Source organism: Urocitellus parryii, chromosome 4, assembly GCF_045843805.1.
Source record: "Urocitellus parryii isolate mUroPar1 chromosome 4, mUroPar1.hap1, whole genome shotgun sequence".
NCBI lineage: Eukaryota > Metazoa > Chordata > Mammalia > Rodentia > Sciuridae > Urocitellus > Urocitellus parryii.
The window spans coordinates 192,266,378-192,284,888 of NC_135534.1; positions in this window are offsets into that span (position 1 = coordinate 192,266,378).

An 18,511-nucleotide genomic window follows, 5' to 3' on the forward strand; every position below is an offset into this window, starting at 1 on the left:
AACTGTTGGGTTCAGTGATGTGGATAAGTGTTTAGAAATGGCAGGATGGAAAATACCAGGATATTTAAATAATCCACTTAAGCACAATAAAAAACAAACAAACAAAAAAACACAACAGAATTCAGAAGGGAAGAAAAATAGGAAACACACCATATAAGGCTATTTTGAAAACTTTCTCTTAGGGACCAAGATTTAGAATCTCTCTCTCTCTCTCCCACCACCTCTCTCTCTCTCTCTCTCTCTCTCTCTCTCTCTCTCTCTCTCTCTCTCTCCCCCCACCCCTCTCTCTCTCTCTCTCTCTCTCTCTCTCTCTCTCTCTCTCTCTCTCTCTCTCTCACACACACACACACACACACACACACACACACAATTCACCATCAATCATCATCATCATCATTGTCATTAATGGGGCACTTAAAGGATTTCAGAATCCTTTTGAAAAATATTCTGAGGTTGATCAAGACTTGAGTAAAGGAAGTCCTTTCTTTTTTTTTCTTTCTCTCTTTTTATTTTTGGAAAGGATTAAGACCTGAAATAATAATTATTAGAAAAAATAAACAAGGGCCGGAAGTGTCAGTGTTGATATCCTGATCATTTTCAGAGTCCTCGAATATTAACTAGAATTCAAAATCATCTTGTGGTCTCCTGCATAAAACTGGTTCCTGAGGTGAAACAGGACCCAGATTTCCTGTGTTGTAAAGAATGTGGAGTCTGAGCCTAAGGACACCGGTGTGCACTGCGGGCAGACAGGCCATTGGAAGGATGGATTCTCCAGGTCAGAAGGACAGCTGTCCACATCTGTCCAGCACCTTCCTGTCCCACCTCCTAACTCCCTAGGGGCACTGTCTACAACACAGATGGACAGGGATACTGGTATGGCAGCTTCTAATGTGGAAACCAGACTCTTCAGTGCCACCTGGGACCAAGACTCACTGTCCTGTGTGGAATACTTAGCCCGTTCCAAGTGGATGGCTCCCAGCCCTGTTCAGTTGACAATGGCATCTTGCACTGTTGGAAGGAAGATGCTGCTTCCTGGGCGGTGACTACTGATGGGTGGAGCAGAGCTTTAGGCCTGTGTTGGACCATCAGGGTGCTTGGTCCCTGGCTGACCTAATCAATAGCACAGCTCATCCCCCGGGAACAACTGACCCACTTAAAATCTTTAGTTCAAGTAACTGTGGCTGATAGGACACCCTTGGATTTAATTTTGGCCAACCAGGGAGTCTGCACCCTTGCTAATGCTCCATAAGGCACCTGGGTTAGTGCCCCAGGTGAGGGGAATCCATATCTCAGCCAAGGAACAGGAGACCCTGCTCTCTAAGGCAGAGGTCATCCTGGGGAATCCTGATAGTGATTCCAGAGAGCCTTTCGGATCCTTCTGAAAATGTTTAAATGATCACAGTTTGTTTCCTGTCCCTTGGTACGTGTTGAGAGTCGAATGCTTCCAGACAGCCTCTAGTCCAATGGAGGGTTCGACAAAGGATTCCAAGACCAAAACAAGAAAGGCCAGGCTGACGACACTCAGCCGGAAACTGCATGTCCAAGAGTGGGTTTTCAAGGGAGACCAGCAACAGTGGCAAAGATCTGGACAACCTTGGAGAATCCTCCCTGCAGTCATGGTTGGGGGAAGAGCCAGCAGAGGAGACTGTGAGCACAAAGAAAAGCGTCCATGTTCCTGGGCGAAGCTGGAGTGCCCTGAACAGAGGGTGGCAGGTAGTCAGCACCGTCTGTGTCACACCCACGGAGCCATCAGTGACACTTTGCCACATGACCAAGCTCCTGGAAGGGACAGGGGCATGCTGGCAGCTGCACCTCCCAGTGGAAGGGCCCAGCTGGAGATCTCCTGGCTCTGGAGCACCACCAGTCCAGGTGCTCAGCACCTGTCCAGCCTGGACATCAGCCACCATCTTTGCTCAGAGGCTGGGCCACCAAGCCCACCCTCTCTTGTTCCAGCAGAGGCACATCCTGGCTCTGTTTCACACCTGGCATGGAAGTTTCTTGCTCTACAGCAGCTTAGGTATGTATAGGAAAGTACAGGTGTCAGCCACTTTCCACCCACCTCTTTTAAAGACCAACGGAAGCTTATTGCACACTGTATTCCGAGCCTTGCTTTTTTTCATTTATAAACAGACCAAGCAGTGGGGACTCCAAGTGGAGGTTTGTCTGGATCCAGGGTTGAAGCTCTCAGTCTTTACCAGGGAAAAGGGGGAATAGGACCACTTTTTGCTCTAGTGTTGAGAGCACAGAATTTTGAACTTTTGGACCATCTTCAGAAATGGAAATGCTCTTAGGGGGAGCAGTGAAACAATTATGGGCACATTGTTTGGGGTGTGATTCTTGAAGATCTAGTTATTAGAAGAATAATTTAGAAGAATTTATATCCTCCTCAAACCTCAGTTTTCTGATCTGTAAAGTGGGAAAATAACAGCATCTACAGCAAGAGGTGCTCGTGAGGATTAATTAATGATGGAAAGTGCCTAGCACAGCCTTCTGGTACTTCCTGAAGACTTAGTAAATATAAATGGTGATGTGGAGGCTGAAGGCAAGGTGCGGGGAGGGTGAAGGGGGGGGGAGGGCAGTTTCCTCTAGATGGAAGCAGGAGCCAAAGAAAAGGCTGTCCCCAGTGGGCTGTGAGCTTGTATTGACCAGAACAAGCAAAGTCAATGAGGTCCAGCAGGGAGGCTTCTGGAGCTGGGGGAGCCCTTTGGGCACAGGTAAGAGACTGGGACCCAGAGAGAGAAAGGGGTCAAGGCAACTGAGGGGCGGCGTCTGTTTTCTAGTGGCGTGAATAGGCGCCAGGAGAGGTGGGGACATGGCTTCTTCCAGGGCAGAAACTACCCCCCCACTGTGAGGTCTGACCTTGGAGCCTCACTCACCTGCTGCTGCCAGAGTGGACAGGAGGCTGTCTGTGATGTCACAGAGCCGGGAACCAGGGAATGCTGAGCCAGGGGGGTCTGGACTGGACCACAGAGGCGGGAGGAGGGAGGACCATTGACCCTGACTCCAGGATGTTAGGCTGTCCACCAGGCCTTCCTCGGGACACCTGAACGTAAGTTCTGGTGTCTCTTGTGAAACCATTTTGAGGGCCCTGGGCCAGAAGTGGGTGGTACAACACGAGACTCAGAAGGCCTGGGACACCCTGCCTCCCTTCACCCTCTGGGTGGTAACCTTGGTCCAGCGACTTCACACCTCAGTTTCTCCCTCTGCAAAATGGGAATAATCACAATTATGTGTGCCCTGTGTACTTTTAGGATTCAGTGAGGTCAGGTCAATAAACAACATGGTACTATTAGTAACTCCTCCAAGAGAGGGAGGCTGCTAAACATAGGTGGAAAAACAAAGTGACGTTCCTTCCCAGTCTGTCTTTCAGAAAAAAGGGAATTGCTTTCTAGCTGAGTCCTGACAAAATCTCTCACCCTGTGGGGCACGCTTTCAATTCCTTGATTTAGGACAACCCAGGACTATTTTAGGGAAGTCAAATTAGGTTAAAATGTCTTCTGTCAGTGCTCTCTTGGATGCTTACAGGGGTCACTGATACAACAGAAACAGAAAAAAAGAAAGAGATTCAGCTCACTTTGGGAGACTTCAGCGGGTGGGGTGGCAGGGGAGGGAGATGTAAAGTCACCACCATAGACGTTCGATGGTGGGTAAAACAGCTCTCAAAAGCTGGCTTGGAGAGGAAACTTACCCTTAAGTTGTCATATTGACGATTCTCAACTCTGGCTGCAAATGTGATTCACTTGGGGTGTTATTAAAACTAAGAATGCTTGGCGCCTAATCCCAGAGAAATTTAGAATCCTGGGGGGAGGTGGGGCCTGGCAGCAGTGTTTCTACACAGCTTTGCAGGTGATTCTGTGGGTCCATCAAGAACCCCTAAATGGCATTGCTCAGGAGCACCTGTTACACCCTTAAGAGGTGGCTCCTAGCATGAGCCTACTTATCAAAATCCCTAACAGAGCTTTAGACACCCCAGTCCTAGTACCCAGTCAGTAAAACCACTCTCTCTCTCTCTCTCTCTCTCTCTCTCTCTCTCTCTCTATATATATATATATATATATATATATATATATATATTTTTTTTTTTTTTTGGGGGGGGGGGTGGTGGCTAGAAGGCACAAGGACCAAGATGTTGGCAGATTTAAAAACTCCATCAAGAACCAAAGAATATTAGAAACAAATAATTTAGTAACAAATATAATTTCCCCTGGAAATCTGTGTTGATGCAAACTGTGGATACACTGATGTCCAATGTGTGTGTGGGGGGGGGGGCGTTTGAATGCAGTTGCTGCAGAGTGTGGGAGACAGAGATGGCGGCGTTTCAGATCAGTCTATTTCATATATGCCACGTATGGTCTATGAATCCCTTTAAGTTGGTGCTTTGGTTATAACACTGAATATTTACATGTTTAAGTTGATGAAAATACTTTAAAAAATCTTTGCATGAGGAACTGAGGGACTGCCTATTCTGTTTGGAGTGGTTCGCCATTCAAGTGTGCATGGGTGCTGCTTCTTTCCGCTGGGGCTTAGGACAGAAGACCAGTCCAAGGCTCCTATATGGGTTTCTGGTTTAGGCAAAGAATCGTGAAACTGATCTAAGGCCCTGGGCTAAGGTCAGTGGCTGGCTTTGGAGTCTGGTGGACTCTGGGACAGAATGGCTGCATCACCCTGGCGATAGCCACCGACTCTCTGATCCTGGCTTTACTTACCATGAGAATGGGCATCTAATAGAGATGGTGTGAGGGACAGATCAGATCAGGCATGTGAAAGTCGTGCCCAGGACAGAGGAAACACTCAGTAAATGTGCTTATTATTTTTGTAGCACCCTATTACCTGTTACTCTGCTGTTGAGAATGAGGGCGGGTCTGGGCAGAGGCCCCTGGGGCTTCCACATCTGCAGATATGAAGTTAGGGAGTTCAGAAAGAGGAGCCAATTTGAAGATGAGGATAAATTTTGATTTTTTTGAAACCTATATTTTGAAATAGTTATAAATCCACAAAATGTTTCCAAGAAAGGTACAGAGAGGGCTCATGAAACCCTCCCCCCCCTCCCCCAGTGTCACACCAAGTCTCACAACAGCACAAGTTCAACCCTCCCCCGCCCCCCCCCCCCAAATAACCTTGGCGTAATGCACAGGAAGAGTTCGAAACCCTCACCTGTGCGGGAGGGGGTGGGGGTAGGGGTGTGTGTGTGTGTGTGTGTGTGTGTGTGCGCGCGCGCACGGGGGTGTGCAGCCACATGCCAATCATCCGAGTTGACCTCTGCAGACAAGATCCCCAAAACCCTCATCACCCCACCCGTTTTCTTTGTGTCCTCCCCTTGCAGCCATGCCCACCCTTCCCCACCCTCTCCAACCCCGGGAAGCCAGGGATTGGCTCTGTTTCTCGGGTTCTGTCATTTCACAGATAAATGGAAACATGCAGCCTTTTTTCTCTCTGAGGCTGACTTTTCCCACCCATTCCCAGCGTGATTTCCAGTTCATTCCGGTTAGCGTATGTGTTAATGAGTTTGCTCCTTTTTATTGGTGACCGGTGATCAATGATCTGAGTGAACCACTCAGATATTTTGACCATCTGCCCATTGAAAGATGTTTGGATGGTTTCCTGTTTTGGGTCATCATGAAGTTACTACGATGTGAATATCTGGGGACTAGTTTTTACTTCTGTGAGATGAGTCCTCAGTTTACCATACCATAGCTGGGTGTATGGTAAATCCAGTTTTAGTTTTGAAGGAAACTTCTAAATTATGTTTCAGGGTGACTTTGCCATTTGGCACTGCCAACAGCCCTGTGTGAAGGATCCCTGTCTCTGCACCCTGTCCCGTATTTTAATTTCCCCCTGCTATTCTTTGTGTTAGCCATTCTAATAGATGTGGTCTGTCATTCAACGGTGATTTTAATCTAATGGCTAATGACGTTGAATGTCTTTTCATGTGCTTATTACTCATTCATAATCCTCTTTGGGGAAATGTCTTTTCATGTCTTTTGTCTGTTTTCTAATTGGATTGTTTTTTTTTTTTAATTCAGTTCTAAAATTTTTGAGATCTAATTTATAAACCAGAAGATTCGCTTTTTATTTTTATTTTTTTGTAGTACTGGGGATTGAACCCAGAGATGCTCTGCTATGGAACTACATTTCTGGTCCCTTTTATTATTATTATTATTATTATTTATTTTGAGACAAGATTTCACCAAGTTGCAGAGTGTTATCTCCAGTTTGACATTATCTTCCCTCAGTTCTCCTGAGTAGCTGGGATTATAGATGTGTGCCACTGTACCCAGCAAAATTCACATTTTAAATAATCTTTAGTATATTTCTGAAGTTGTGCAACCATCACTGCTAATCCCCCCAAATGTCTGTTGTTCCCCAAAGAAACTCCAAACTCATTAGGAATTGCTCCCCACTCCTTCTTCCTTCCCATCCCTAGCAACCAGCAAGCTACCTTCTGTCTTTATAGATATGCCTATTCTGGACATTTCTTATAAATCTACTCATAGAACATGTGACCTTTTGTGACCTTTTCAAGGTTCACCCATGTTGGAGTGTGTATCAGCCCTCCATTTCTGTTGATTGCCAGACAATATCCCACTGTTTGAACATACCATGTTTTGTTTACCCGTTCATCTGTTGATGGATATTCAGGTTGTTTCCACTTTTTGGCTCTATGAATAATGCTTCTATGAATATCCATGTGCAAGTTTTTGTGTGGATGCGTTTTCATTTTTCTTGGGTATATACCTGGAAGTGAAATTTCTGAGTCATATGGTAATTCTATGTTGAACAGTTTGAGAAATTGCCCGTCTATTTTCCAAGTGGCTGCACCATCTTACAATGCTATCAGCAAAGTCTGAGGGTTCCAATATCTTCACATCCTTGACAACACTTGTTATTATCTTTTTTATTTTTAGCCATCCTATGAAGTGGTACCTCCTTGTGGTTTTGATTAGCATTTTCCTGATGATTAATAATGTGGAAATTCTTTTTATCTATTATCTGTTTGCATATGTTATTTAGGGAAATGTTTATTTAAATCCTTTGCTTACTTTAAAATTATTTGCCTTTCTATTGTTGAGCTCTTATATCTAAATACTAAACCTTTGTCAAATATATTGTTTGCAAATATTTCTCACATTTTGTGGGTTGCCTTTTAATCTTGATGGTGCCCTTTGAAGCACAAAAGCTCTTCATTTTTAATTTTAATGAATCTATTTTTGTTGTCATGGTTTGTGCTGTTTGTGTCATGTTTTATAAACCGTTTGTGTAACCCAAAGCCAAGAAATGTTCCTCCTGTTTTCTTCCAAGAGTTGTGTAGTTTTAACTCTTACATGTAGGTCTGTGGCACAGTTTTAATTAATTTTTATATGATATGAAGTTAGGTCCAACTTCTGGGCCTGTGCACAGACAGTGGTCCCAGCACCATTTGTTAAAAAGATTATTCTTTCTCCACTGAATGGTCTTTGCGCTCTTGTTGATTTAGTCAGTTGCCGATAAATGCAAGAATTTGAGCACGTTGCCTTTGACTATAAGGGAGAGGCAAATGGAGGTTTCCAGAGGATCAAATGAGACCTAGAGTGTGATAGACTGCAATATTGATCCTAATTCTTTTTTCCTGCCTAAGGTCGTACCTTTGCTATTGCTTAAGCAAGGGAAGAAAGTATTTACTTGTTTTCGACTTTGGATTTGACTAAGTGACTTTCCTTGATCAGTGCTTAGTGGGCAGAAAGGACAGGGTTCGTGTTCTGAAGGTGGCCATTCACGCTTCCGCGTCACCATTTATGCTCTTGCCTGTCCACCTTTGCCGTGAAAGAACAGGTCCCCATTAATTCATTAGTCCCAGGAAGATGAGGGACATGGGTTAAAGTCACCCAGACAAGCATCCCAATTGAGTCCAGCTTCGACCAGCCAAGCCCATACTACATACAGGTAAGGGAATAATGATAAATGATAATTGCTACTGGGTTTTGGTATGGTTAAGTGAGACACAGAGTGTGAGATGTCTTTGTGTACTATGAAGTATAGTTGGCCCTCTGTGTCTGCATTTGTGGATTCAAACAACTATGTATTGAAAATATTTGAGAAAAACATTGTACCCATACTGAATGTGCATCAACGTTTTTCATGTCACTATTCCTTGAACAATACAGTGTAAAAACTATTTACAGAGTATTTCCATTGTTTTAGGTATTGTAGGTAATCTAGATGGAACTTGCAGTACACACGGGAAGATGCGATAGGTTATATGTAAAAAATACTCCATCATTGTGTAGAAGGGACTTTTGAGCAAGCGTGGGTTTAGGGATCCTAGGGGGTGTCTTGGAATCAATCCCCAGTGAATACCAAGGGACTGTATTGTTCACAGGACAGGAAGGATAGAGATCACTTTCTCTATCAATTCACTTCTTTTGAAAAGAGCTCTAATCCATTGGAGACCAAGGGCCATTCAGCAGGTACAGGCTTTAGGGAAATGCTTCCCTGAGAGTGTAGCCTGGTCCCCTGGGGAGAAGTAGTTGACTTAAGGTCGAATGTGAACATGGAATTATGGTATGGTGGCATTGAATCATGTCATGGAAGAGTGACTCCCCTTTCAATCCTTTTAATTCCACACAGGGAAAGGTCTCAGGTGATACCCTCTCAGAATGCCAGAGAGCATATGCCAACCTCCCTTGGTACAAAAGGAAACAGCCTGCGGACTTGGAGTCTTTGCAGGTGACAGCAACAAAGTTTGAGCACATTATTTTGTTTTTATTATATTGATTTTTGTGTTGACCTTTTCCATCACGGCAGTGATATGTGCATTTATTTTAATGCAAAAGAATGAAAAAAAATAATGAAATAATTTTAGAGGTGTTGGGCAGAGTCACAATGATGTGTGAATACCTGGAGTTTAGGAAACACTGACTTAGCTTGAGGTACATCCCTACATTAGTCAGGGTTCTTCTGGGGAAGCAGAATCAACAGGATGTTATCTATCTGTCCGTCAATCATCTTAGCTATGTCCTTCCATTCATACCATTGGTCTTGTCTCCCCATCCCCATCAGGGTCGGGTGATAGAATGGTGCTTTGTGAGCACAAAAACGTCAGATGGGTGCGTGGCTACCCACCAGGCAGCACAGCATGACATCAGGGAAGGCACTGGAGTCCTTCCAAGATACACAGTGCAGGTTGAAAAGCACCTTCAGGCAGGCAGGTTGTGCCCCTGGGCAAGGTGGGAACCGTAGATCCCGTTTTAGAGATCAGTACACGGTACTCAGGCGGAAAGCGATTTGTCCTGAGTGGTAAAGGCAGAAGTCTAAGTCCAGCTGCGGACCATGGACCTACCAGATGAGCTGGTGATCAGGGAAAAACATCCTGGGGAGGGAAGAGGGAGCCACATTTGACGGCCCATCCCAACTGCAGGGTGCATCCTCGACTCCAGCCACTCCTCCCGAAGGGAGGAGGAAGGACCAACCAAGACCAGGAGGGACTGCCCGCCAGGTGTTCCCTGAGAGGAGCAGCATCCGCGAGATGACTTTGTCCTCCGGGTGGTGCGGGCTCTGTGGAAGGGGACCTGCGTCACCTCTTCAGAACCCCAGCCCTTTCAGGTGCAGCCCAGGAAGATGCAGGAGGACGCTCCCTGTCTCTGCTCCACAACAAACACTGTCCCCGTGAAGTTTCACTGCAGTCAAGAGATGATTCAGTAATTACTCAGAGAAACCATAGAGCCCAGGGGACATTTCCCCTCGACCGCAGCGCGCACAGCAGTGCGAGCTCCGTCTTCCCGTGGCAGCCTCTGCGTTTGGTGTCAGAGCTGAGTAATAAGTGACAGATTAAATGACTGGTGCCAGCATGCGCCCTTCCTTCCTCCCCGGCCCCAGTACACTCAGAAGTCACCCAGGGTGGTGAGATTTCAATACCAGAACTTTCAAAAAGAACAGTGAAACTTTTCTTCTCTCCATTTTCCCACAAGTCTCAACTTGATACTGAAATTCTTCTTCTCAGTCTCTAATGTAATCGAAAAATATATTTTTTATTAAGCAAAAATCCAAAGTCAAGTCTATTTTTAGAATGTGAGATTACAGAGGAGCATTTCCACCGCCCCCCGCCACCCCCCCAAGGGCTCTTATCTGTCAATTTTGTAAGAACTGAAAAGGGTTTTATTTGTGACATTCCCCTTGGGGTTTGGAAGGTAGTTCAAGGACAAGGATTCCTGGGAACCAAGAGCTCTAAATCCTTGGAGAGAATAAACCGAATTTCTATCTCAAACAATATGGATGAGACGTGATTCAATACCCATAATGAGTCCAATCTTCTTAGGAGGGAAACAAACAGAAAAATTCATCCCAGAACATTTTTATAACGGTCATAGCTGTCATGGTTATGGTGGCCAATTTTATGTGTCACCTTGACTGTATCATGCGATACGAAGATAACAGGTGAAACGTTTCCAGGCACGTCTAGAGGAGAGTGGTATTGGACGTGTAGACTAACTGGAGCCGCTCTCCCCGGCACGGGTGGACATCATCCAACCTGGGGTGGGCGAGTGGAACCCAAGGTAGGGGAGGGGACAGTTCTACCTCTGTGCCTCTACGACTGAGTGAACCGGGCCACCTCCTGCTGCCCTTGGTGCTGTGGGTTTTCAGTCCTTCAGACATGATTGGATTCCATACTGCGTTTCTGTCTATAAAGAAAAAACAAAAGTTGACAAATCCTTTGGCTCAGTGGGGATGTGGGGACCCCACAGGAGGCCTGTGAGCTCTTCAGTGGAAGTCAACTCCACCCTGTGGGTTAGGGGATCCCTGAGACCACCTTGCCCAAAGCCAGGCAAGAATCATTTTTAGGAGAGAAAGCAGATAGAAACAATTCTAAGTGTGAACTCTGTGCCAGACACTGTACTAAGTATATTCTCCTGGAGAACCTGCCTGGGATGAGATCCCAGCCTGGCCTCTTGTTAGCTGTGTGGCCTTGGAAGAGTTACATAGCTTCTCTGAATGTCAGTATTTATGCCTGTAAACAGGATCATGATGCCTACCAGGATTTTTTTTTTTTTTTTAAGGAGTCGTTGACTCATTGAATTCTAAGTTTTACGCATAAATGCTTGATATCTTATGTTAGTTTTCTGTTGTAATAATTTATATATTTCATGCGAAATCCAGGACAGCCATGACATTTGTGGCAGATGACACCTCTGCTGGCTCTGGACTTCAGAGCTAGTTTGATTTTTTTTTTTCCCTCTCAAGGGGAGAGATAAATACTTGAGTTCTAAGTAACAGGATTTCAGAGCTGTAAATCGTATCAGTCTGATTTATAAAGTATAAAGTGGGTAGTCCCTTTTGTCACAGAATTTTAAGGCTTATAAGACTCTCAGAATTCCCTCGTTAGACTCCGAACAAAGATTTTCCCCTCTTGATAAAGTGTACCTACGGGCTGTATAACTTAATGGTGGTGAGTTAAAATGTATCTTTGACCACAAATTCAGCAACAGCGATTTCAAAGTAGATAAAGACAGAGCTGTCTGCCTTAGCTTGTTTGGGAGATGTTCTCATGTTTTTATGCATATTTGATAGAAGAGACTTTTTCTCTTTGAGACTTGAAGCCTCATAACATTGTCCCGGCCCACAGGTGAGTGTGTGGTGTCTTTCACCTCAGAGCTCACCGGCCTTGCGAGGCCTTGAAGCCTGTGATCAGACCTGAGCAGGGTTCTTTCCTCTTTATTAAGCGCACAGACGGGCAGTGTCATTTGATGGAGGTCAATTAAGTGTATTTGCACTCTGTTCTTACTCCAAACAGGGCCACATACATGGTGCCTGGCTGCACTTTGAATCCCTGACCACTTCATTCCTGATTTTGGGGGGTCCTATAGCTTCCTTGAACTGGTTCAGGGGCCCAAGGACGGCGGCTAGAGACCTGTGCTTTGGCTGTCAGACGGAAGGGGGACGCCATCTGGATGTATAAGTAGGTCCATCTCCACTGGCCTCCAACAGAGGGCCAACCTCTTCAAAATCTTCATTGGGATTTCTGGAAAGTTCCAGAAAGGCTTAAGAGACCATGCAGAAAAGCTCTCTCCCTCACTCCCAAGGGTACAGATAGAACACAAGGCCAAAGAAGGAGAGGATTTGCCCAAGGTCACATGAGGTGTTCCTGGCTGAGCAGCGACACAGACCTCGGTCTGTGGACACCTGGGTCAGAAACTTCTAAAGGTTTCTCAGCTTCCATCTTCGGCTTCTCCCCATAGCAACAGGACCTTCGCCTTGTGGCTGGACGTACAACTGTCTTGAGTACAGACTGCTGCTTTCTAGTCTTCTGTGAGTGGCTCGGAGACTAAATTCTGGCCAGTGACAAATAAGCAGTGGTGTCCCATGTGCTTCTGGAAACATTTCTCATCCTTCTTCCTTCTGCCGGCTAGAATATAAGGGGTGACATGTTGGCATAATAATAACCGCCGACCTCCGTGGCTGTGACGGGGCCTGTTGACTGCTCCTGGGTCTCAGCTGTTCTGCGGGTTGGTGGGCGTGGCCACATGGAGGGCATTGGCTGGCTCCTGGAGCAGGTGTAGTGTCCATGGCTAGATCACCTGGGATGGCCTGCCTGGGCTTCACCTGGGTCTTGCCTCCCAGAAGACCAGGCCACAGGGACAAGTGGCCTCTGCTTGGGTCATGTGGGCTACTATTCCATTCACCAAAGTCACCTGGCTGGGCCCAGAGACAGAATAGGGCAGGGGGACACTTCACTGTCATGTGACAAGGTATGGGACAGGTTGGGATGAGACTTTGGGCCTTTGATGGATCCAATCTATTACAGGTGGTGACGGGAGAGTGAACCAGGGATGGAAGACACAAACAAGACAGATGGGGAAGAGGTTCTCACAGTCTCCAACCCCAGGGGACGGGAGGTCTCCAAGGGCAGTGTCTAGTCTCTAACGCTCCCTGGGCAACTTCCCCGGGGCCATCTTGACTTGGGGACTGCCCATGGCACAGGAAGCAAAGCCGGGGGTCTGGCTGCCAGGTGTTTGTATATGACTTGCTCTTCTGCTGGGGAATCTTTGCTTCTGAGTCATTGTGAAAACATTCACAAGCTTCGCGCCATGGTTGGGAAGGATCTGTTTTGGAGACGAGAAGCCTATTCCCGGAGGCCCTGTGTCTCAACATGAGAACACTTCGGCTGTGGCCTGAGAACTCAACTACGAAGCCAGGAACCTGCATAGGAGCCCTGCCTCTGCCAGATCATAAAAAATAATCACAACATCAGCAACATGAGTCTCTCCCGGGCAGTCTCTAAGCAAGAGAGAAAGCTCAAAAAAAAAAAATGTTTTAAAGAATATGTTTCCTTCCTGTCTTCATGGATCTGAGAGTTCCTAATAATATCTATTTTTAAAGAAGATAGATTTTTTTGATGACCATAAATTTAATGATTCTCTCTAGTTTTGCTGTACACATTGAAAGTCTTTTGCCATTTTTTGGGGGGGGGGCAACTTTCAATAATGCTCAAGTATTTATGTGAGTCATAAAATGATGGTTGGTGTGAAAATTAAAGCAAAACATTGTGTGAAAATTAATGATGATTTTAAATTTCATGATTGTAAGGGTAACCAGTTTTCCTGAACAGCCTCAGCTGGTTTTGACAGTGTTGGGATCCACAGTTGCTTGGCCCCTTTCCTTCTGTAGTAGACATAAAAGAAATTCTGGCAATTTTCTGGAATCTTAAATGAAAATACATTGTTTGCTTACTTGGCTTAAACACAAGCAAAATCAGGTTCGACCCCTCATAGGGTCAATGTCAAAGGCATTAAAACAGACCCACTTTTGAGTGGCTATACTCTGGGGGCCTGAAATGGGTGTTTCTGATCGATCCTTTAGAATATGCCAAATGTGACTGTCATCAAATTCCAGTAGGTGAGAGGAGGGGTATGGAAGGTAGAGAGTTTATCCAACTGCTTCCCCCACCATGCAATTCTGAGAAATGCTGAAGCCTAGAGGGGAGGGAAAAAGAGAGAGAGACAGACTTACCTATACAAGTCTTGGGGCCACTGGGAACACTGGATCTTCATCTTGGTTCTCTGCATATTGCGTGGGATCATCTCATTCCACCATATACAGCTCTTGACCCTTTAAATGGTGACTTGCCAGTTCCTAGTTGCACTAGTTCAACACGTATTTCTGTATCTGCTTTCAGAAGAGAGAAAAAGATGTTCTAGAACACCGCCCCCAGGGGCCCATTGCTGTTTCATTTCCTCATCACTGAAGTAGAGAGCCCAGCCTAACTTCCATAAGTTTGCCAAATGAATCCAGAGCCTGTCTCAATCTGTCTTCATCTTATTTTATTTTATTTTTTTGGTACCAGGAATTGAAGCCAGGGGTGCTTTACCACTGAGCCACATCCCCAGCTCTTTTTATTTTGAGACACGGTCTCACTAAGTTGCTCAGGGCCTCGCTAAATTGCCGAGGCTGGTTTTGAACTTTTGATCCTCCTGCCCCAGCCTCCCCAGCTGTGGGATTACAGGCATGCGCCTTCACGCCCGGCCGTCTCTGTCTATTATCCTCTTCCTCCCTGGCATATGCTGACGTAGGTGGAAGAGATGCTTCTTCCTCCTGGAGTGTGGTTTGTGATTTTGAATTCAGGGAGCTGGTGCTGGCAGCTGTGAGACGGAAGGGTCCCCAGGGAGGGCTGGATGGATCCCAGAGGGAGCAGCCCGGGACTCTGATCCTGCCAGTGTGAGTCACGTGGATAACAGTGCCTGAGGATAAAATGACAATTTCTAGCAGAGATGGTGCTGTGCTCCCTTGGTGAAAGCCTTGGCTTGTGTCTGGCTTCTTTAGAGAAGCAGAGGTCCCTAACCCCCCTGCTGATCCAGGATCAGGGGTGCCCTGGTGCCAACGTTCATGGCCACTTCTATCTTGTGTTTTTCCAAATAAGATGGAGGTGACTACCGCAGCCCCCAAGCATGGAAGGCCTCCAAGGTGCTGGTTTTAGAGTGAGTGGTCAGAGATCCTGAAACTCCTTGGTTTTCTTTTCTTTGATACTGGGGACTGAACCTGTGGGCACTTTACCATGGAGCTACATCCCCAGCCCTTTTTATTTTGAGACAGGGTCTCACTAAGCTGTTCAGGGCCTTGCAAAGTTGCTGAGGCTGGCCTCAGACTTGGGATCCTCCTGCCTTGGACTCCCTGGGATTACAAGTTTGGGATTACAAATCACTGGGATTCCGGGTGTGCGCCACCACGCCTCGTGGTGTTCTTATTGGATCTCTTAGAGTCATTTTCCTTCTCAGAGGCTGAGGCTTAAATCCATGTGGGTATCACTGGGGCATCAGGGAAAGTCTGAACAGGCTCAGCTTAGCTCCGATCTTACCAATCGCATGCGTTGAGGACGTGTGGCAGACTGCATCCCCCCACCTTGGTAAGCCTGCTCTGTGCTTGGAGAACTGTGGTTCTGGGACTCCCAGGGAAACGGGCGGGGGAGGGAGGGAGCGAAATTCCCCACGTCCCCAAGGGCTCAGCGTCGAGCTGACCTTTGCAATACTTTTGTTTGTTCTCTTGAAGGTGAATCTATTTTTCATCTCTCAGGTCGTTGACCCTAGTTTGAACTCCCAGATTCCGAAAGTTCAGAGTTATTCGGCACATGCTAGCGCAGAGGGTTTGGTAGCAAACTCATTTTTTCCAGGTTCATAACAGACTGATATACAAACGAAATGCTGTGGGGTTGGTTACAGCATCTCCATCATCACATGCCCATTTGGGCTGGGCTTGTGGCTCTGTGGTAGAGCACTTGCCTAGCATGTATGAGGCACTGGGTTCGATCCTCAGCACCACATATAAATCAATAAATAATAAAGGTTCATCACAACTCAAAAACTAATAATAAAAAAATCCCATCTGTCTGTTGTCGTCAGGGCTGGGTCTGGATCCCGGGAGCTCTGGGAGCATCTTCCTTGTCTGACTTTGGATGCTTTTACAAAGTTTCCTCCCTGAAAAAGGGAAAGGTCTTGTGATCTCATGATGGGGTGAGTGTGAGGGTGGGTAGGTGGGGAGGAACCCCCTCACAGACCTCCCAGGTTTTCTACCCACGGCAGGGCCCCTTCTGAATCCCTCTGCAGAGAGAGCAGGGAAGCCCTGAGACGAGAGAGTGGCAGAGGATGGAGCCCATTTGCTCCCCACAGTTGCGCAGTGTCTGCTCAGTCATATGAGGAATCAGGGGTGCAGGGCTCTGCCCCGCAGCTGCTTCAAGGCCACACCAAAGCCAAGTGGCTGGGAAACCAGCCCAGCACCTCCATCTGCGGCTTCTCTGCGCCTAGGGTGTGGGTCATCGTTGGGCCACTTGCCACCCTGCCTGGCCATACCTCCCTCTACTGCCCACCCACCACCCCTGCCCCAGAGCCCCTCCTCGAGGGCTAATTTTCACACTCAATGGCTTTGCGTTCCCTCCCCTCTTTTTGGAGTATTCAAAAAGTCTGTTGGGGCCAACTTACCAGGGGGAACAGGGCAGTGGCCCGAGGCCATGGACACCCCAAAGCCCAGGACCTGAAATCAGAACTTCTTTTGCATGAATTCAATCCCAGGCAGGAAGGAGCCCTGGCCTATCTGGGCAAGATCATCTGTTCTCTCTCTTTCTCTGTCCCCAGGAGTGTGGAAGTGGAGTCACCCCTGTCCCTCCCCTGAAGGCCCAGGGCCACTCAGGAGGGTGAAGATAAGTGACTTCTGTGAGGCATGTGCTGTGGGACAGGCGTCCTATCCACATCGTCCCATTTAAACCTTGCAGTGGGCAGCAGGGAAGGGATCACCACCGCCCTGTTTTGCAGGGGTGACTCAGGGACAGTAAGGGACATGGCGGACCAGAGAGAATGAATAATCCTTTCGCAACCCCCATCTTAAAAAATATGTGCTGGGGAGGGTACGTGCCAATTCCTGTGTGTCTGTATCTCAGGAAAACCCCTTGTCTTCTCTTGACCTTGACCTTCTGTTCTGTAAAATAAAGTTCTTGGTGATTTTATTTTGGTGTAAAATAGACTTGAGCTCAAAAATGACACATTCAGGGGCCCCTTCTTAGTACCTATGTGAGTTCTCCCTCTCTCAGGAACAGGCCACCTGACTTTTTTGGGGGTTTGTTGTCCATCCCAATGGCCCCATAACGACTCTGGGGCTCTGGGTAACACGGCAGAGAGATAGGACCTGGCGTCTGCACTGGAACACGGGGTGTTTGTAAAGGGGCCTCTATGCCTCTCCTAGCCTTTGAGCTGTTTTCAAAACTCTGTGCATTGTAGGTAACTGAGCACCCTGAAAATAGTTTTTGCCCATAGATATGCAAATACAGTTTTGGGGTGGAAATGCCAATGACTTAGGACACCTCCTGGGGACAAGGCCGTTTAGCATCTGTTTGTGAATTCCCTTTGGCTTTCTTGTTTGTGTACGTTGTAGATAGTTCTTTGAATTCTTCTCTGAATTATTGTGATATCTTACAGGTTCCCTCACAAATTAATGAGCTAAGTACAATTGACTTTGATGAGGGTCATGATTATACTCTTCTAGCAATTATCCTTTATGGTCTTAGTTAACGCTAGCACAGATCCACTCAGCATCTGGGGAGCAGGTGGGTGTGTTGCTGTAAAGGGGTTTAGGAGGTCTCTCCAGAGCCAGAGGAGACCTCCTCTTGGACCTTCCAGATGCTTGACATGTCACAGAAAATAATTTAAGGAGACGTCAGATATGAAGAGCAGAGCAAGAGATTTATCATAAAGGGGAAAGTACGAACTTGAGAATGGGAGTGTGGGTGACCTCAGAGAAAGAGTGTCACTCCATCTCAATCTGGGGTTCTAATATTTATAAAGTAGCTGGGGGGCTGAACTAAAGTCGGTCAGGGCAGGGTGACACGGTGTGGCCCCAGTTTTCCTTGTGGTTACCCACTGTTCTCGAATGTTCTAGTCATGTTACTTTCTGCATCCCAGAAGCTCGGCTGGCCTCCTACGGACCTCTGTGCTCACGTCTGACTGGGGGATAGAACTTCCTACGTTGGGGCAAGGGTGAGGCTTCAGTCATGTGACTGGTGTTGAGGGTCCCGATCCACAGTCAATCCAGGTACCCACCGAGATGGTCACTCAAGGGGCCAGTGCCTTGTTCCTGCTCCCTGCTGATCCACGAGAGCTGAGCCCTCTGGCCACACCCCCACGTGGCCCTCACCAAGGTTGGTGGGACTCTCCCGGCTGACCATCAAGTCCAGGCCTCAGGAGCCAACCAGAGCACTGTGCCAGCAGTCCTTGCCTGTCCTAGCAGGTGGTGGACTCTCTGAGGTTCTAGTCTTTTCTGGGATGGTGTTCTCCAGGAATCTCCTCACCAGCTTGTCACTGTTGACAAAATGTGTTAGCGTCCATTCTGAGCTGAGCCCTGAGAACACTCCCTGAGCTAGGCAGGAGAGGCTTCCTCGTCCTCTATGGTCGCACAGGGATGAGCATGTCCGAGGCAGGACGTGGCTTGCCTGAGAGGTGGGTGAGGCAGGGAAAGGACCCAGGCTGGGACATGGGGGTGCCAGGCATCTCTTGCTCCACAC